Genomic DNA, 18,488 nt, shown 5'->3' with positions numbered 1-18,488 from the left:
CATTCATCATGTAAATACCAGTGACTGCAAGAGTGTTTGTCACTTGTTATTTGCTAGTCATTACTCTCCTGTTCAAAAAGTTTGTCATCCAGTCAGGGAGTCAAAACAGCATCATGTGACTCGAGTAACCAACCATAAAGCACAAATAATGAACTGTGAACACTCAAAGCGAACAGCTTACAAGACCTCATGAGCTGAAATGTATTCACATAAACTCTTTGGGGAATGACAAGTGCATTTGTTGAAATCAGAATTAGTTTGTGAACAGAAAAAAACATTAAGTATGTCAGACAATTTATTCATAACAAATAATTCAACCAGCTCTGTTCCTAATAAATTGCTTGTGGAGACTCCTCTCATTCTGTTGTGCACAAGGAAGTCCTTGATGACAAGGGCTGGGTGACAGTAATAATCTTACTGAGCAAAATCCTTTTCAGAGACCACCAAAGCCACACTGGAAAATATTAATTAACCCTATTAATGAATGTGGGAACTGAAAGGTGATCTTGGATCCAATCAACAATACTACTTTGCATATATGTTACATTTTTTATTCAAGGCTCTCACAAGCACTTTCCATACATTAATGAGCTAAGCCTCAGAGACCCTTGTGGGGTAGGCAAGACGTATTTTACAGATGGTTACTCTGAAGCACAGATAGGTTTGGTGACTTTCCCAGGGTCACACAGAGAGTACGTGGCAAAGCAGGATTCCTGACTTCTACTCCTGTTTTCTAATGGTTAGAAGTTAAACATCTCCATACAGAGCTGAGCAGTTTTACAGTAATCCAAGAACTGGCAAAGCTCGTCTCCATGACAGTGGCAATCACAGCTGGTGGAATGATTCATTGAGAATAAATTATTCAATGAATGTAGCTCTTTTTCCTGTTTGTGAACCCGCCCTGATGCTTGTGAGCATATTCACCGGTTACAAGTATTTGCTGCGTTGTTTATGCGAACAAATCTCAGCTGTTGGGAGGTGCACAAAGAGTTCACTTTGGCTAGCTGCTGTTTGTGAGTCATGAGGTGCGATTTTGTTGTCTTGGTCACATGATGGGCTGACTGAAACAAACAAATGACAAATAGCAAGTAACACGGAACGAGTAGCCAATACTGTTGTTTGCTTTTAAATTTGGGTATTCATGTGAAGAACAGACATTGTTTGTTCTTGCAAGAAACTGCCTGACCAACTCTAATGAGAGTCTGCTTGCTTCACATCAACTTTAACCCCTGGTGTGTACTAGGAAAAAAGGTATGTTCTTAACTCAAGTTAGCTAACGTGGTAATTAACATGAAGTGAAATCTAGTGAAGACAAGGCTGTTTCCAGTTTTCACATGAGTTAACAGGTTGAGGTAAACTTTAGATTTCCCCATAGTTTGTAACTTGACCTATGTGAAAACTAAAAACGGCTTTGTCTTCACCTTGTATTAGTTACTATATGTTAGCTAATTTGTATTCATAGAATCATAGAATATCAGGGTTGGAAGGGACCTCAGGAGGTCATCTAGTCCAACCCCCTGCTCAAAGCAGGACCAATTCCCAACTAAATCATCGCAGCCAAGGCTTTGTCAAGCCTGATCTTAAAAACCTCTAAGGAAGGAGATTCCACCACCTCCCTAGGTAACCCATTCCAGTGCTTCACCACCCTCCTAGTGAAAAAGTTTTTCCTAATATCCAACCTAAACCTCCCCCATTGCAACTTGAGACCATTACTCCTTGTTCTGTCAGGACACTCCTTTTCCCCTAGATGATTGTAGAGAAGGGGAAGGAATTCTTAGTTCTGATCCAACATCCCTCTCTGATCTCATAGTCCCTTGACTATACCTGGAATGACTACTCAAACTTACAGCTACCACTGACTAGAATTTCTCCTCCAAATTATTACTGCACACTGGAGTGAGGATGCACATTACTGCAGACATGCCCTCCACTTCCCTTGCGAAAAACATTCTGGAATTTGGCAAAATTTTGGTAAAAGCATCAAGATGGAAAACCATGACCAGAGATCCTCACATGGTGTAAATTGGTATTAACTTCCAAGGTGACCTCCAGTGTGTTATTCCGTATCAGGGCTGAGTGACCATTTGTACCTAAATAGGAAACCAGATGTTAAAAGTGAGCCTCTCCTTTGTTGCTACAGAAATCTCAGTCTCTTGGTAGCTGGTTTCTCTTGACAGACTTCGTACTGGAAGAAGGAATGGGCTGACACTCACTCCGACTGAGTAAACAGTGCCTCCATCCCATGCATCTCAATGAGAGTATCCATCAGCCAAAAACTTTACAGTAAGAACTTCACAGGCCTGATTTTCGTTTACACGAAGGCCCTGATATACTGCAACGGCAAATATAAATATAAACCCACTTTCCATGTCTGGAGCAGTGTAACTGGGAATCAGGCCTTTCATTTTTATAACCCATGCCAGTGAAACTATATTTTTAAATAACAAGAGGTAGGAATATTTCATGTTAATTCAACAGGAAAAATAAGAGCTCACTTTTTGGAGTCCAGTATTTAAGCATATAAAGAATATACTCTGCACCAAATTCTATGCATACTTACCCATGCACTATGATCACACAGGTTGGAAGTCAATGAACGATTTGACCTACAATATGTACACACATCCTTAGCTGGTGATGGATAGCGAGCCTGAAATAGCTTTAAATTAACAAAAGTGCATATAGTTGGTTTTGGCCTCCTTTTGAAGTGCTTTTAGAGAGACACAGATCTAAAACCCGCCCCCTGCAGCTGCAGTGAGAATGTGAAAACTCAGAAAGCAGCTGCAAGGGGTTTGTTTTTACATTTCATACCCTGTGCGTCTTTAAAAGCACTCTGAAGAGACACTGGGGCAGGGCTGCCGTAGACCCAGGCACCTCAAAGAAATGTAAATGTAGGGCCCAGTCCTGCAGACCTTGCTCAGAATTCCCACGGAAGCACTGTAGAGTTAGCTTGCCATGCCAGTGGGTCTCATTGTGCCCACTTGTAGAAGACAGGGACAGGGGCTAACCTGTTGTGGGATTCTCCTCCCAGAGATTTCTCCATGATTGTTTCATCTGGGGAGTGCGTGTGTCTGCCCCTGCTGCAGGCCCTGCCTCCAAACCTTGTGGATCTGTTGGGATCAGTGAGAGATGAGGGATTTTCCATGCAGATGCTTTTGTGCCTCCACAACATCTCTGGCTATAAGAATCTATTGTTTGGAAGGATAATTCTGATCCCTCCCCCCCCAGTGTATGTGTTACAATCTTTTTGGTGATATGGCAGGATTTGAATACATCATCTACTCTGGGATTTACAGTTGCATGGGATATTCTGACCTGTTTGTTCTTTATGTGTATTTGTATCAGCAGCTTCCTCCCAGTGGCCCTCTTGTTGTGTTGGCTGAGTGGAGTGGGGCAGGGCCATGGACCCTGCTCCGTTTGGGTCAACCACTGTGTGGCGGGTTGGATCACAGAACCCCCCTTGGGAGCTGCCACCTGATGTGCCAAGACTACCTCTGCTCTTGCTTTCCCTGCCAGCTCGGGACCCCAGCACCCTGTCTTGCTGAGCCAAACATGCTCATCTGCTCCAACAAAGACTCCGGGTCTGAATTACTTGCCCCAAAGCTGCAGGTTTACCTGAAAGCAGCTAACAGAAGTGTTCCTGCCTTTAACACTCAGATGCCCAACTCCCAATGGGGGTCTAAACCCAAATAAATCCATTTTACCCCGTATAAATTGTTCACCCTCTATAACACTGATAGAGAGATATGCACAGTTGTTTGCTCCCCCAGGTATTAATACATACTCTGAGTTAATTAATAAGTAAAAAGTGATTTTATTAAATACAGAAAGTAGGATTTAAGTGGTTCCAAGAAGTAACGGACAGAACAAAGTAAGTTACCAAGCAAAATAAAATAAAACACGCCAATCTATATCTAATCAAACTGAATACAGATAATCTCACCCTCAGAGATGCTTCAGTAAGTTTTTTCCTCAGACTGGACACTTTCCAGGCCTGGTACCGCTCTTGTTCCAGCTCAGGTGGTAGCTAGGGGATTCTTCATGATGGCTCCTCGTCCTCCTTTTGTTCTGTTCCACCCCTTTATATATCTTTTGCATAAGGCGGAAATCCTTTGTCCCTCTCTGGGATCCTACCCCCTCCTTCTCAATGGAAAGACACCAGGTTAAAGATGGATTCCAGTCCAGGTGACATGATCACATGTCACTGCAGGACTTCATTGCCCACTTGCCAGCACACATGTATACAGGAAGACTTAGAGGTAAAACACACCCATCTGCAGACAGTTGTCCTGGTTAATGGGAGTCATCAAGATTCCAAACCACCATTAATGGTCCACACTTTGCATAATTACAATAGAGTTATATTTCATATTTCCAGTTTCAGATACAAGAGTGATACATGCAAATAGGATGATCACACTCAGTAGATTATAATCTTTGTAATGATACCTTACAAGAGACCTTTTGCATGAAGCATATTCCAGTTACATTACATTCACTCATTAGCATATTTTTATAAAATCATATAGACTGCAACATCACACAGTGTTGCTAGCCAGGAGCAGCCTATGTGCTCAATGGGGTGCTAGGAGCAGCCCTGTGCAGAGGGTAACGTGGGACGTTCCCTGCAGACCCATGAAGGCTGAGCACAACGTAGCCCTCACTCTTTATTTCAGAGGCAGTAAAAACAGAGCGACGGCCTCCGGACTTGGTTTGTTCATTCAGTGGAAGTTTTGCCTGCCTAAGAACTGAGCATGAAATAACTAAGAGTAAAGGTGGGGTTAGGGTGCAGCCCATTGATGATACTAGAAATGGACCAAGATTGAAACCCCATATCCAAATACCCTCAGACTTTGGGAGGACTGGATTTAGATTTCCTGGTATTGGCCCATCACCAAATAATACTGTTACTGCTGGCAGCAGCCGTCAGTCCAGATATTGTCTCTAGAACTAATAAGTAGTGATGGAAGGTTCTCAAAAGGTTCAGTGCTTCATTTTTGGCTGAACACTCAGAAGTTAGTTGCAGGGGTAAAGGAAGGCAGAGCAGAGAGGAGCACAGTTTCCTTCCTCTGCTTAAGTCAGAGGGAGAGCTTCCCCACCTAACTGCTGCTTACCTGAACCATATCCAAAATTTCTGAGTGTTTCTGCTTTCACAGCTCAGACTTTCTTACGAGATTTCCCATTCTTCTTGCCCCTGCTTGGATCAGCGGTACCCCAACAACTGTCTTCCCTACAGCATGCTTGTGGTTTTGCTTCAGGTTGACTAGCCAGGGCCGCCCTGGGGGAGAGGGGGGGCAAGTGGGGAAATTTGCCCTAGGCCCCACAGGGCCCCCCCGAGAATATAGTATTCTACAGTATTACAACTTTTTTTTTTAATGTAAGGGACCCCCGAATTTTCTTTGCCCCAGGCCCCCTGAATCCTCTGGGCGGCCCTGATTAGCACTTGGGTATGTGAAATTGAAAAATAATAAAAAGTTATTAGGATGTATTTGAACTTGCATAAAGTTCATTCCAATTTCTGAGTTGAAACTCTGGGTCAGTTTTGTCCAAAACTATTGTCTACCATCTCTGCTGAAAATACGTGGTAATCTCAGAAGCATGGAGTGTGATCTCAGGTGTCTGTCTGGTTGGTGTGTATGTTGTTTGCCTTGTTTTTAGTTTGCAAACTGAAATAAATCCTGATTTTTCTGTTATGGAAATGATGAGATGGGCTTGAACCAAACTGCCTGATCTCAACACCATTGGTCTTTGGGATGTGTGAATTCTAGATCTGGATCCAAACCGGAATTTTGCAGCTTCCGCCCATACCTAATTATGAAATTATGGGCTTGTTTTTCAGAGATGCAGAGAACCTGCAGCTCTCATTGATTTCAGATGGAGTTGTAGCTTCTTAGCACTTCTGAAAATCAGGTCCAAGATGCTATGTTCCCTTTGAAACCCTCACATTGAATGAGGAACTAAATATGAAGTGAGAAGAATGGGTCTGATTGTCCATTGAAATACACTTGTGTAAATCTGGAGTAAGTGCAGTGATCCAATGACTCTATTGACTTCAATAGAATTACTCCTGATTTATACCAGTATAAGGGTATGTCTACACAGCAAAAGCTGGGCATGGGCTAGCCTACCCAAGCTAGCTTGAATCCAGTTAGTGTGGGTAGCAATAGCAATAAAGACAGTGCAGCATTGACTTCAGCATGAGTAGTACAACCTGGCATAGAACCTGGGTACGTACTCAACTTGCTAGCTTGCTCTTAAGCCTGCACTGCTGTCTTCACTGCTACAGTTACCTACTGTGTTAGCTGGATTCAAGCGTGCTCAAGTAGGCTAGCCGGTGCCCAGCTTTTGCTGTGTGGACATAACCTCAGACAAAAGAGAATCAGGTCCAACACTTCAGTTGCTTAATTTTACTTTGAGATGACAAGAACCAGGGCTGCCCGGGCGGCCGGGTTGGGCAAGTGGGGCAATTTGCCCCGGGCCCCGCAGGGGCCCCCATGAGAATATAGTATTCTATAGTATTGCAACTTTTTTTTATGGAAGGGGCCCCCGAAATTGCTTTGCCCCAGGCCCCCTGAATCCTCTGGGTGGCCCTGACAAGATCTCTACCTAAGTTTAAAAACAATACAGAAGAGGAAGAGGAAACGAAAAGAAATAAAGATGTTTCTATTCTCTGCCTCTCAGGATAGAGTTTCCGAAAAGACACAAACGTTCGATTACAACACCCTTGTATTTAATTATTGTAGACATTTAATCCATCATGATATGGAGAAAAGAAAATGCAGCCTGTCTGCTTCTCAGGAAAAAAAAAAGAAGCAATACAGTAATTAGAATGTAACTAAAGTTCTAAGAATGATGTGAAGCCACATAATGACCTGCATCATATTAAGGCAATTGGAATGCTAACAGGAAACAGGTTCTGAAGGGTTTCTTTGCCTCTCTCATTTTTTTTTTCCTGTCCAGATAATCGTGAGCCTTCATCCTGAACAAATGAATTATTATTTAATTTAAATCAGCCAGTGTTGTTCAACAATCATTTATCTTCCCATAACCCTTGTTCATGGACAAGTCATGCAGCATTACATAACTTTATCTTCTTCTCGTTTCAATTTCTAGCCTGTCTCGTACTAATTTCAGGATATGAGGTTTTTATTGGAGTTTTTTTTTTTTTGCTTTAGTTTGCTGCGTTTAGCTTTTGTCTGTTTGTCTTACATCATAGGCCATATGTAGCCTATAGCCAACACCACTGTCTTGTTTTGGCTGTCCCGTGTTGGCACTGTTCATTTAAAAAAAAAAAAAAAACTTTTGGCAGAATGCTTGAAAGATTGTCTTTTGTTTTATAGAAGTAGGAGGTGTATCAGGGCTGCAGGGAGAGGGCATCTGATTCCAAAGCATAACTTTCTAGCATAGCAGACCCCAAAGGAATAAAAAGTGGGACAATACAAAAGAGGCTAACGATTGAAATTGGATTCATACTGTTAGGATTAATGATAGAAGGGAGAGGAAAACTAGAGCAGCATTCCTGAGCCAACACATTCGAATGATAAATTGCATTAAGGCACCGAAAAGAACAACAGCTGCAGTTCATGAAAAGCCAAATTTATCTAAATTTCTCCAGTTGATCAGTCAAAATCATCAGTGAGACTTCCACTCTGTAATCACTTTTTCTCAGAAAAACAGAGCAGAGACAGAGAGCAAGAGACACCTTCAGAAAACAGAGCAAGCTACATTTATTTTTGCTACATTTTTACAGCCAATAAAACCTAGTGGTACAGGTTTCCTGTGGTGGTAGAGGAATTCCTCAGCGAGATTGCTGCCAGAGAGACATGGATTTCAGTTCAGTATGTTCAGAAATAAACATCCTTCTCACAAGACAGTGCAGTTGGAGCCCTTGCTAAATAGCCAAGAGATACTGCTTGCTGGAGGTGCTGCGCCCAGGCTGGCATCTTGGAGATAGCCTGGGAGTAGAGCGCTTGAAGCCTGGCAAAATGGAAGAGCCAGAGCCATGAGACTTATCAGCAAAACAAATTCTTTTTTTGAACGATAGTCAAGACACCCAAGGAGGGTCTCTGATCTTGTTATGTTCGCTCTTAGGGTACATCAACGCTGGAATAAAAGACCTCTGGCCTGGCCACAGCAGGCCTGGGTCAGCTGACTTGGGCTTGGGCTGAAGGGCTAAAAATTGCTGTGTAGGTGTTCAGGTTTGGGCTGGAGCCTGCGACCCTTCCCCCTCACAGGCTCCAGCCTGAGCCTGAATGTCTACACAGCAGTTTTACAGCCCACAAGTCCAAGTCAGCTGACCTGGGCCAGCAACGGGTGTTGAATTGCTGTTTAGATAGACAATGTGGAATCTCCATCACTGAAGATTTTTAAGAGCAGGTTAGACAAACAACTGTCAGAGATGGTCTAGATAATACTTAAGTTTTTCCATGAGTGCAGGGGACTGGACTAGATGATCTCTCAAGGTCCCTTCCAGTTCTATGATTCTGTGATTTAGAGGCCCCAGCTGATATCAGGGCCCCATTGAGCTAGTCACTGTACAGACATATAGAATCATAGAATCGTAGGACTTGAAGGGACCTCAGTATGTCATTGAGTCCAGTTCCCTGCACTCAAAGGCAGGACTACATAATAACTAGACCATTCCTGACAGGTGTTTGTCTAACCTGTTCTTAAAAACCAATGACAGTTTCCACAACCACCCTAGGTAATTTGTTTCAGTGCTTAACCACCCTGACATTTAGTAAGTTTTTCCTAATGTCCAACCTAACCCCCCCTTGCTGCAATTTAAGCCCATTGCTTCTTGTCCTATCCTTAGAGGTTAAAGGTGAACAATTTTTCACCCTCCTCCTTGTAACAAACTGTTTATGTACTTGAAATGTTATCATATCCTCCCTCAGTCTTCTCTTTTTCAAACTAAACAAACTCAGTTTTTTCAATCTCTCCTCATAGGTCATGTTTCTAGACCTTTAATCATTTGTGTTGCTTTCCTCTGGACTTTCTCCAATTTGTCCACATCTTTTCTGAAATGTGGTGCCCAGAACTGGACACAGTTCTCCAGTTGAGGCCTAATCAGTGTGAAGTGGAGCAGAAAAATTACTTCTCGTGCTTTGCTTGCAACACTCCTGCTAATACATCCCAGAATGTTTTCTTTTTTTGTAAGTGTTACACTGTTGACCCATATTTAGCTTGTGAACTGCTATAACCCCCAGATCCCTTTTTCCAGTACCCCTTCCTAGGCAATCATTTCCCATTTTGTATGTGTGCAATTGATTGTTCCTTCCTAAGTGGAGTACTTTGTCCTTATTGAATTTCATCCTATTCACTTCAGACCATTTCTCCAGTTTGTCCAGATCATAGTAAGATTCAGTCCCTGCCCTGAAGAGCTTACAGTCTAAATAAACAAGACAGACAAAGGAAGTGTTATTAGCCCCATTTAATGGCAGGGGAACTGGGAGACAGAATGATTAAATGGTTTGCCCAAGGACACAAGACATTTGTGGCAGAGCTGGGATTTGAACCTAGATCTCTCTACATCCAGTGTCTTAATCTCAAGATCATCTTTCTGCCTATTTTGAAACCAAGAAATAAGTGACTTGTCTATTTGCTTTGATCCATCTATATGACCATATATGATCTAATATTAAAACAACCCTCTGCTATTTGTGCCTCCATTGTGATCTGTGAAGCCTGTGGAGCACCATTCTGTTCTGACTTACCATATGTTTGTTTGCTGCTGTTCAAAAGAAATTAAGAGAAGGAATAATGGATCACAGTTACTGAACAATATGGACAATTTCTGGAGACAGAATATGTTACCTGAAGGTGATAAATAGGGAGTTTTTCTTCATATTTCTTTCCTAATCTGAAAGCCATGTAGTGTTAATGTATTTCACTGACCTTCTGGAGAAGAACGCATCTGGAGCAGACTTTTAAAACACAGGCAGGACCCCAGCCACAAGGGAGTTTATGGCCGATGATGCGATTTATCTGGAGCGTCTTGGGAAGTGACTGGAATGCTGTGGTACTCTCATAACAGAAATGCAATACATTGTGTTTTCAGTTCATTTTTTAATTTAATTTAATTTTTGCAATGGCCAAATTGTGTTGGCTATACTGTGACCCATGCTGGGTGTGGTGTGGAGCTGCACAGCCTGTAGGGTACGCACTATGGGGTATAGGATCCCTGACCCAGCTCCCAGACCTGATCAAAATGATCCTTTAATTCCTATAATTTTTTGAAAAAATCCTGAAATGGAGCTTCTGTCTGTCTGTCTACATATATAGATACATCAATATATTTGTGAATATATATTGTGTTTATCTTATTTATATGTGTATATATGGATTCTTGTGCCGCTGACTAATAATAATCCTCCTAAAGGCTTTTCAGTCTTGTGTATGTTTACATGTGGTTTAAAACATGGAATCTAAGGAGGTCACTTCCCTTCACTCAGATATTTTTCTACAAAATACAGCTGCAGAGCACCGTAAGAAGCAATGTTCTTGTGGTATTTTCACTAGCAGTTCTACAGGAAGAACTGTTCTCTCTGTGTTTCCATCCATTACCAACCACTTACCCAGCATCCTGAGCTGAGTCAGTGGTACAAGGTTGTTCTTAATTTGCTTCTTCTAGTTTTCAACTCCCAAAAGGGAGGTGGGAGGAAGCTATCCCAAAGGTTGACCTTCTTGCCTATGTATCCAGGTCTGGAAACCCACTTCAAATTCCTATGTCAATAGTTTCATTTCCTGACCTGCCCACTAACATCAAGCACCGAGGAGAGAGTGTTTTAACTGCCTTTTGTTTCAGCCAAAGTTTGTGTTTATATTTTGGTTACATTGTGCAGGAGTAATAAGTGCTTTTGAAGTGACAACTCAACAGCATATTAAATGTGAAATCGCAACTTTTGAGGTAGAAATTCAGGCAATGAGAATTTCAGCTCAGATGGCCACACTTGTACCATTTCCACGGCAACATTTTCTGCTGAAGAACTAAACATTAGAGCAGAGTTGTTAGAAATAATCAAAGGGAAGAATTTTTTCTGTGAATAATTGTTTGAATTTGAAAATACATTTTGATTCAACCATATCCATTTCTGATTCAACCTTTGGGCCAGATTCTCAACTTGTAAACTGGTGTAGAGCCATTGACTTGATTTACAGTAGCTGAGAATACGGCCCTTTGTGTTCACTTTCTGCTAGAATTTGACAGCTTGAGCTTTACTTGCCCGAATAGTAATTAAAAACCATTTTTAAACTCAGACACTTCAGTTGTCATTAAAGGAGTTTGTGTATCCAGTTGTTCGGTTTGAAATTTGCATTGTGCAGAGGTCATGCCATTGAATGTCAAGGCAGGAATCACCATTTGGCACTGTGTTACACAGAGTCTTACCAATATGTCTGGTTACAATTTTTTGTTTTAAACGTTTTCTTCAATGAAAAATGTTTTTTTTTGTCAAAATGTGAATTTCCATGGAAATGTTCTGGACTTTCACTGGAAAAAAACCAAAAACTCCATGAAAACTCAAAAGTTGTATGCTGGAACAAAAACATTCCCTGATGAGTTCCACTTACAAACCCTTAGCACGTGAGCGCCTTTCAGTCTTTGAAGCAATGCTTGTATTGTTGTTAGCTTTGTGACCCATGTCACTACCATTAAGTTGCGATATTAGATATTTCATGGTGATCATTTTGTGAGCTGTCCAGAAAAAAAAATCATAAAGAAATCCAAGATTAATTTGGATCAACAAATAGGGAATTCTGTAGGCTTCTCATGAACAGAGATAACATCCATGCCAGGCCAGCTGTACTAGCTAATGTGGAGATGAGGTCTGGTCCATTGTTCCATCCCCTTGAACTTTGTTGCTTGTAGCATTACAGACCCTAAGGTCTTGCACTCAGGGAGCAGAATTATTCCGGATTCCAGTGAAAGGCTGGGTGAATGGCTCCTTGGGCTCTTTTATTCTTTTGTGCACCTGTGCAGTCTCGTTCTGTGCAACCTTTTCTTTTTCTCCTTAGCATTTTACATCTCAGTCCCTGGCACCTTTTCTCTTTAAGGTCTGCAACAGCTTGAATAGGAATTTGTGTCTGACTCTGCAATCTGGGGCGTGTTCTTCTCAGTGTCTCTATTTTTTTGGTCTTAACCTCTGTGTGCATAACAAACTGCACTCATTCTAATTTCGCTCTACCTTTCCATCTTCTTGACATCATCCTATTAAAAAAGCTGAAAAACCCCCATCCTGAAAACATCCTTTTTGAGGTCACAACTTGTCATTTGAACTTGTTACTTGAAAGCTCCCCATCCTGTCTCTTAGTAGGTAAAGTCACTTGCCTCTAGAGCTGGGCCAATAATTGCATTTTCAGTTTGGTGCAATTCATTTGTGTCAAATCAAATCTGAAATTGTGTGGAATTTTTGGTGAATCAAAAAAGGCCATTTTAGATCTGTTCCAGAGCCTGGTTCTTCTAAATCCCAGGTGAGTGTCCAAACCAGTGAGCTACAGGTTATAAGGGGGAGCGGCGGCAGCAGCCGCCCTCCCTCCACGCCCCCCTGCTACCACCATCATCCCCTCCTCCTTCTCTTCTTCCTCTGGCCATTTTGTCAATGGCCAAAACTATTCTTGTCAAAAGAATAGTTTTGGATCCCCCAAAACTTCATTTTTCAGCAAATAATTCTTTGTCTGAAAAATTTCACTCAACTCTACTTGTGTAAAGTTTCTTTCTTTTGGATGTTACACTGTTGTAATGGTTAATGTAATTGTTTCTCTGAAAAAAAAAACCATGAAAGTTTGTGATGAGCAAGAAACAGTCTAACTATATATAATGAAGCCACTGTGGAATATTCATTTACCTTCCTGGGTTGTGAAGTCTGGTGGAAAGTCCTCCTGGCCTGTTTGACCACAAACGCTTGCAGCTCTGCATTAAGACAATGATTATAATGAAATCTCCTGCTTCAGAGTTTCAGCTGGTTACCTGCAGAGGGCAGGAAGGACCTGCCATGATGCACAATTGGCCAGATATATTCTCAGGAGTGGGAGGACAGGTGTTTCACTTTCCTGTGAGTTATCAGAGGGAGATGGACAGTGCTTTGAGGTGATACCTGGCTAGTGGGTCTTGCTCACATGCTTAGGGTCAAACAGATCAACAGGTTTTGGGTTGGGAAGGAATTTTTCCCCAGGACAGATTGGCAGGGACCTTAGAGGACTTCCAGCTTCCTCTGGAGCATGGGGTGTGGTTCACCGACTGGGATCATCTGGGCATATCTCACCTAATAAATTCCCTGCCCTTGCAGAGATGTCAAGCATTGGTGGCTTCTCTGTCTTTCCTGTACTCTGCCTGGGGCACACCACAGTTCACACTCCTGAGGACTGAAACGCTTTGATCTAACTAAAATCAGTGGGCTCAATATTGGGGTATCTGGGTGAAATTTAATGGCCAGTGATGGGCAGGAGGTCAAACTACATGATCTGATGGTCCCTTGTGGCCTTAAATGCTATGAAATCTATGAAATGTGTATGTCCTGTATCCTGTTGTCTGTCATTACTCTGTCCCTGTCTGAAGTATTTATGACTATTGCACATTGTGCTCTGCTGTTTGTCTTTTTATAAGGCTGTTCAATAACTTTATTTTAAATTTATTACTGCCAAAAGCAATACACCCTGGAATGATACTGCAAGTCAGCAGAATTACACCAGGAATGAATTTGACCCCATGACTGAAAAGAAGTCTCATTTTCCATATGACCTAATTTATCCATGAGAAGCAACACACATGATCTGAGTTACTTTCTTTACAAGAACATATATTCAGTGATTAATTGTCAGCCTAAGTGAAGTTCTCCATGGATTGAATCTCCAATCCTTAGTCTAAATAGGAAACATAAGAGTGTGAACACACACTCTTCTCCTTAGATATCTGCTGTTTCTCTTCTAGCACCCCACAGTGACTTTAGCGGCATTCTTTCTGTTTTCAATTTGGATTTGTCTCCATAAAAATGAAGCAATAACCTGATTTCTAGTAGTATAAACTGTACAAAATTAAAGCTTTAAGATGTGCTGTGGATACTGATTTCCTGGGTCACTATCTCAAATGGATGGGAAAGGGAAATGAAAGGAGGAACCATATTAATATGAAATGAGATCTGTTCATATGTGGAAAATATGCAAGGACTAACTTACAGGCCAGAAGAGCTTCATGTTAGTCCTACTGACTTGGTCAGGGGAGGTTTTTGTTTTGCTGACCTGATAAAGCCAGACACAAGGATTCTGGTTCAAATATTGTCGCTGGTAATATTCAGAATCTCCCCTGTAAGCATGTCCCAGCCACTGTTTGATAGGTCTCCTTTAATAGGTTATGTCTGCTCAAGTGTCTAGTTCACCAACTGCCAGTCACAATAGTCTGCTTTACATCTCTGGTTTCTGCCTTATATACTCATAGAATCTGTGGGGTTCTGCATGCCCCTCCGTACAAGGAACAATGTGTTTGTCATGCAGATTTCTTTGATTCTCTAAAGAATTTCACAGATTCTGAGCCCATCCCTGCAGGGAATTCTACTTTTCATCTCTCTCCACAGTATGTACCGCGTTCTTCTGATCTGGATTGGTTTATTCATTAAGATTTTTAAGTAGGGTATCAGAGTTTAGCAGATATCTGTTGGTTTACAAGGACTTGCTCTCAACAGAGAAGTAGCTTCATTCTATAATGGAGGAATATAAACATTTACAAATGAACAAGGATGTTGGAAAATCACAGATAACACTGAGGCTAGATGGATCAACAGGAAATTGTATGATAAATTATTGACTATAAGATTTCTGGAGTGAGAATGAAAAATGACTATAGATTCCCTTTTGAGTCTTCTCTATCGCATGTTTAAATTCTGCTAACCTAGGATATAATCTGTTTCAACAGGTTGAATGTATTGTTTTGTTGGCTGAAAAGGAAGTGTGAAATCTACAGAATAGTTTTTCTTTGTGAGAGACCTCATATCTTAAGTACATCGGGGTGAAAAATATTTAATTAACATGGATTATTTAGGGGTAGAACCACTGTGGATCTCATTAAACAAAACAGTGTGAAGCTTTGTCATTCCAAGCTGGAAATGATGCCTAGCTAAGCCAGTAAAACAGACATCAAAGGTGTACATATGGGTTACATTTTAATATTCTTCCAACATTTTTATAAAGAACTGTTACTAATTTTAAACTGCATTGGTAAAAACTTGACCCTTTCTCTTTCTCTCTCTCTCTCTCTCTCTCTCTTTTTCAAGATACATTTCTGAGGGCCAGATTCTCAGCTGGTATAAATCACTGAAGTCAGTGCAGCCATGTTAATTTACACAGCTGAGGATCTGGTCATGAGAAAGGTTTCCCCCTTCCAAATCACCACCAGAGATGGAGGGAAAACAGAGGAATGGTGTCATCTGGATATGTGAATGTTTTGGCTATCATACAACCATGGGATAGACCTATGATATGAAGACAAAAATATGGGAGCTAGAGTTTGAACTGTTGAGATAATCCCATAAATAGGAGCAGCGGCAGCCAACAGGGCGGCTAACAGGGGAGTTTGAGAGGGAGTTCTCATTGGAGGAGAAGGTACCTGTATTTGCATCTGTCCTGGGTGTTCCTGGGTGTTCTTGTGTGTTTGTTTGTTTTGGTTTGTAGGGGCCGGCAGGGGCTGGGTGCTGGGACGGACGCCGAGGCCTGAGCAGGGGGCGGGGCTTGGCTGATCAAGGGGCCCATAAAAGCGGCCGCCCAGCCAGGCAGCGGTACAGCTGCAGCCAACAGGGCGGCTAACAGGGGAGTTTGAGAGGGAGTTTGCAGGGGGAGGCAGGAGGGCGGGGCGTGTCGTGTGCTCCGTGGCCCCAGGTGCTGTGGGCAGAAACTGCAGCAGCCATGAGCCAAGCAGCAGCAGCAGACAGAATGCAGATGGCTGCATGTGGAAGCTGTGGTATGTATATAGTCCTAGCAGGAGACCCGGAACAAAGGTATGTGTGTATGAAGTGTCGCCTTATAGTGTTACTGGAGGAAAAGATTAAGGGGCTGGAGATGCAGGTAGAGACCCTGGTGGAGTTTAGGCGGGGGTTTGAGCAGCTGATGGAGGATGGGCAAGGCGGGGCTGAAGAGGAAGGCTCTAGGGTGCAGGAGGAGGCAGTAGTAGATGACAGCGAGAGGGGAATGGAAGGAGGAGATCCAGGGAAGTGGAGGCATGTGACTGTGAGAAGTAGGCCAAGGAAAAGGAGGGCCAGTGAGGGGGGAAGAGAACTCAGGAATAGGTTTGAGTGTTTGGAGAACGAGGTAGAGGGGCAGCAGGTGATGACTGAAGGTGGGAGGGTGAGGAAGAAGAGAAGAGCGGCTAGTCCGAGAGAGAGGGGGGAGGAGTTGATGGAGACAGCACCAATTATGGGCCACCAGAGGATACAGGAAGGCATAAGGGGGAGCATAAGGGAAGATAGGAGCAGACACAGGTCAGGACTAGAGGGATCGGAGACTAGATTACTAGATCGCACTGTTGCCAGGCGACGGCAGGTGTATGTAATTGGAGACTCTTTACTGAGGAGATTGGACAGGCCTGTGACCAGGGCGGACCCGGAGAACAGAAGGGTGTGCTGTCTACCGGGTGCAAAGATACGCGATGTGGACCTGCGGTTGAAAAGGATCCTGAAAGGAGCAGGTAAGAACCCCTTGATAATCCTTCATGTGGGAACGAATGACACGGCTAGGTTCTCGTTAGAGAGAATCAAGGGAGATTATGCCAGGCTGGGGAAGACTCTCAAGGAGATAGAGGCTCAGGTTATCTTTAGTGGGATTCTGCCTGTTCCGAGGGAAGGGCACCAAAGGGCTGATAGGATTGCGAGGATAAATAGTTGGCTAAGGGAGTGGTGCTATAAGGAGGGCTTTGGGATGTATGGCCACTGGGAGGCTTTCGGGGACAGACACCTGTTCTCGCGGGATGGGCTTCACCTGAGTAGGGAAGGAAATAGACTTCTGGGAGGGAGGCTGGCTCATCTTATCAAAAGAGCTTTAAACTAGGAAGTTTGGGGAGATGGTTGGGAGATGCACAGTTAATCTCCACGCCAGTTTCCGGTATTGAAAAGCTGAGTGTAATAAGAGGAGACATAGCCGGGGAAATGAGATTGGACATAGGAGGGACAGGGGGGACGAACACAAAGAGGAGCGCAACATACAGTGCTAGTAATGGGAGACAGGCTAAACGACATATATTAGGCTGTTTGTACACCAATGCGAGAAGCCTAGGTAATAAAATGGAGGAATTGGAGCTCTTGGTCCGAGAATTGAAACCGGATATCGTAGGAATAACTGAAACATGGTGGAATGGCAGTCACGACTGGAACACAGGTATGGAGGGGTATGCGCTGTTTAGGAAAGACCGGGATAAAGGTAAAGGGGGGGGGGTGGCATTGTATGTCAATAGTGAAATAAGCTGTAAAGAAATAATAGTGGATGGAATAGATAATACAGAGTCCGTCTGGGCAATACTCAAGCTGGGTAAAAGTACTACTAGAGCCTCTCCGGGGATAGTGCTTGGGGTGTGCTATAGACCGCCGGGATCGACCCAGGATATGGATAAGGAATTGTTTAATGTATTAAGGGAGGTAAATACTAATAGAAACTGTGTAATTATGGGGGACTTTAACTTCCCGGATATAGATTGGGGAACAAACGCTAGTAGCAATAATAGGGCTCAGATGTTCCTAGATGTGCTTGCGGATCAATTCCTTTATCAAGTGGTAGCTGAGCCGACGAGGGGGGAGGCCATTTTAGATTTGATTCTGGTAAGTAGTGAGGACCTTGTTGAGGAAGTGGTAGTGGGGGACAACTTGGGCTCCAGTGATCATGAGCTAATTCGCTTTAAACTAAATGGAAAGAGTACCAGAATTAAGTCAAGGACTAGGGTTTATAATTTTAAAAAGGCCAATTTTAACAAATTAAGGGGACTGGTAAGGGAAGTGGATTGGGCAAACGTATTAAGGGACCTAAAGGCAGAAGAAGCCTGGGATTACTTTAAGTTAAAGATGCAAGAGCTGTCAGAGGCCTGTATCCCCAAAAAGGGAAAAAGATTACTAAGCAAGAGACTTAGACCGAGCTGGATGAGCGACCGGCTGAAAGGGGCGATTAGGAAAAAACAGAAAGCGTACAAAGAGTGGAAGAGGGGAGGGATCAGTAAGGAAACTTACCTTAGCGAAGTCAGAGAATGTAGAGATAGAGTGAGAAAGGCCAAAGGCCGGGAAGAGTTGGACTTAGCGAGGGGAATTAAAAGTAATAGTAAGAGGTTTTACAGCCATATAAATAGGAAGAAAGCAAAGAAAGAAGAAGTGGGACCGCTGAAGACTATAGCCGGAGAGGAGATTAAAGATAATCTAGGCATGGCGCAATATCTCAATGAATATTTTGCATCGGTGTTTAATGAGGCCAATGAAGGTATTAGGGATACTAGCACCGTTACAGAGGGGCATACGGGATGGGGGATT

The sequence above is a fragment of the Trachemys scripta genome, chromosome 3 (genome assembly GCF_013100865.1).
Source record: "Trachemys scripta elegans isolate TJP31775 chromosome 3, CAS_Tse_1.0, whole genome shotgun sequence".
NCBI classification, from domain to species: Eukaryota; Metazoa; Chordata; order Testudines; family Emydidae; genus Trachemys; species Trachemys scripta.
The sequence above is the reverse complement of the archived record's forward strand: the minus strand, read 5'-3'. Positions refer to the sequence as shown.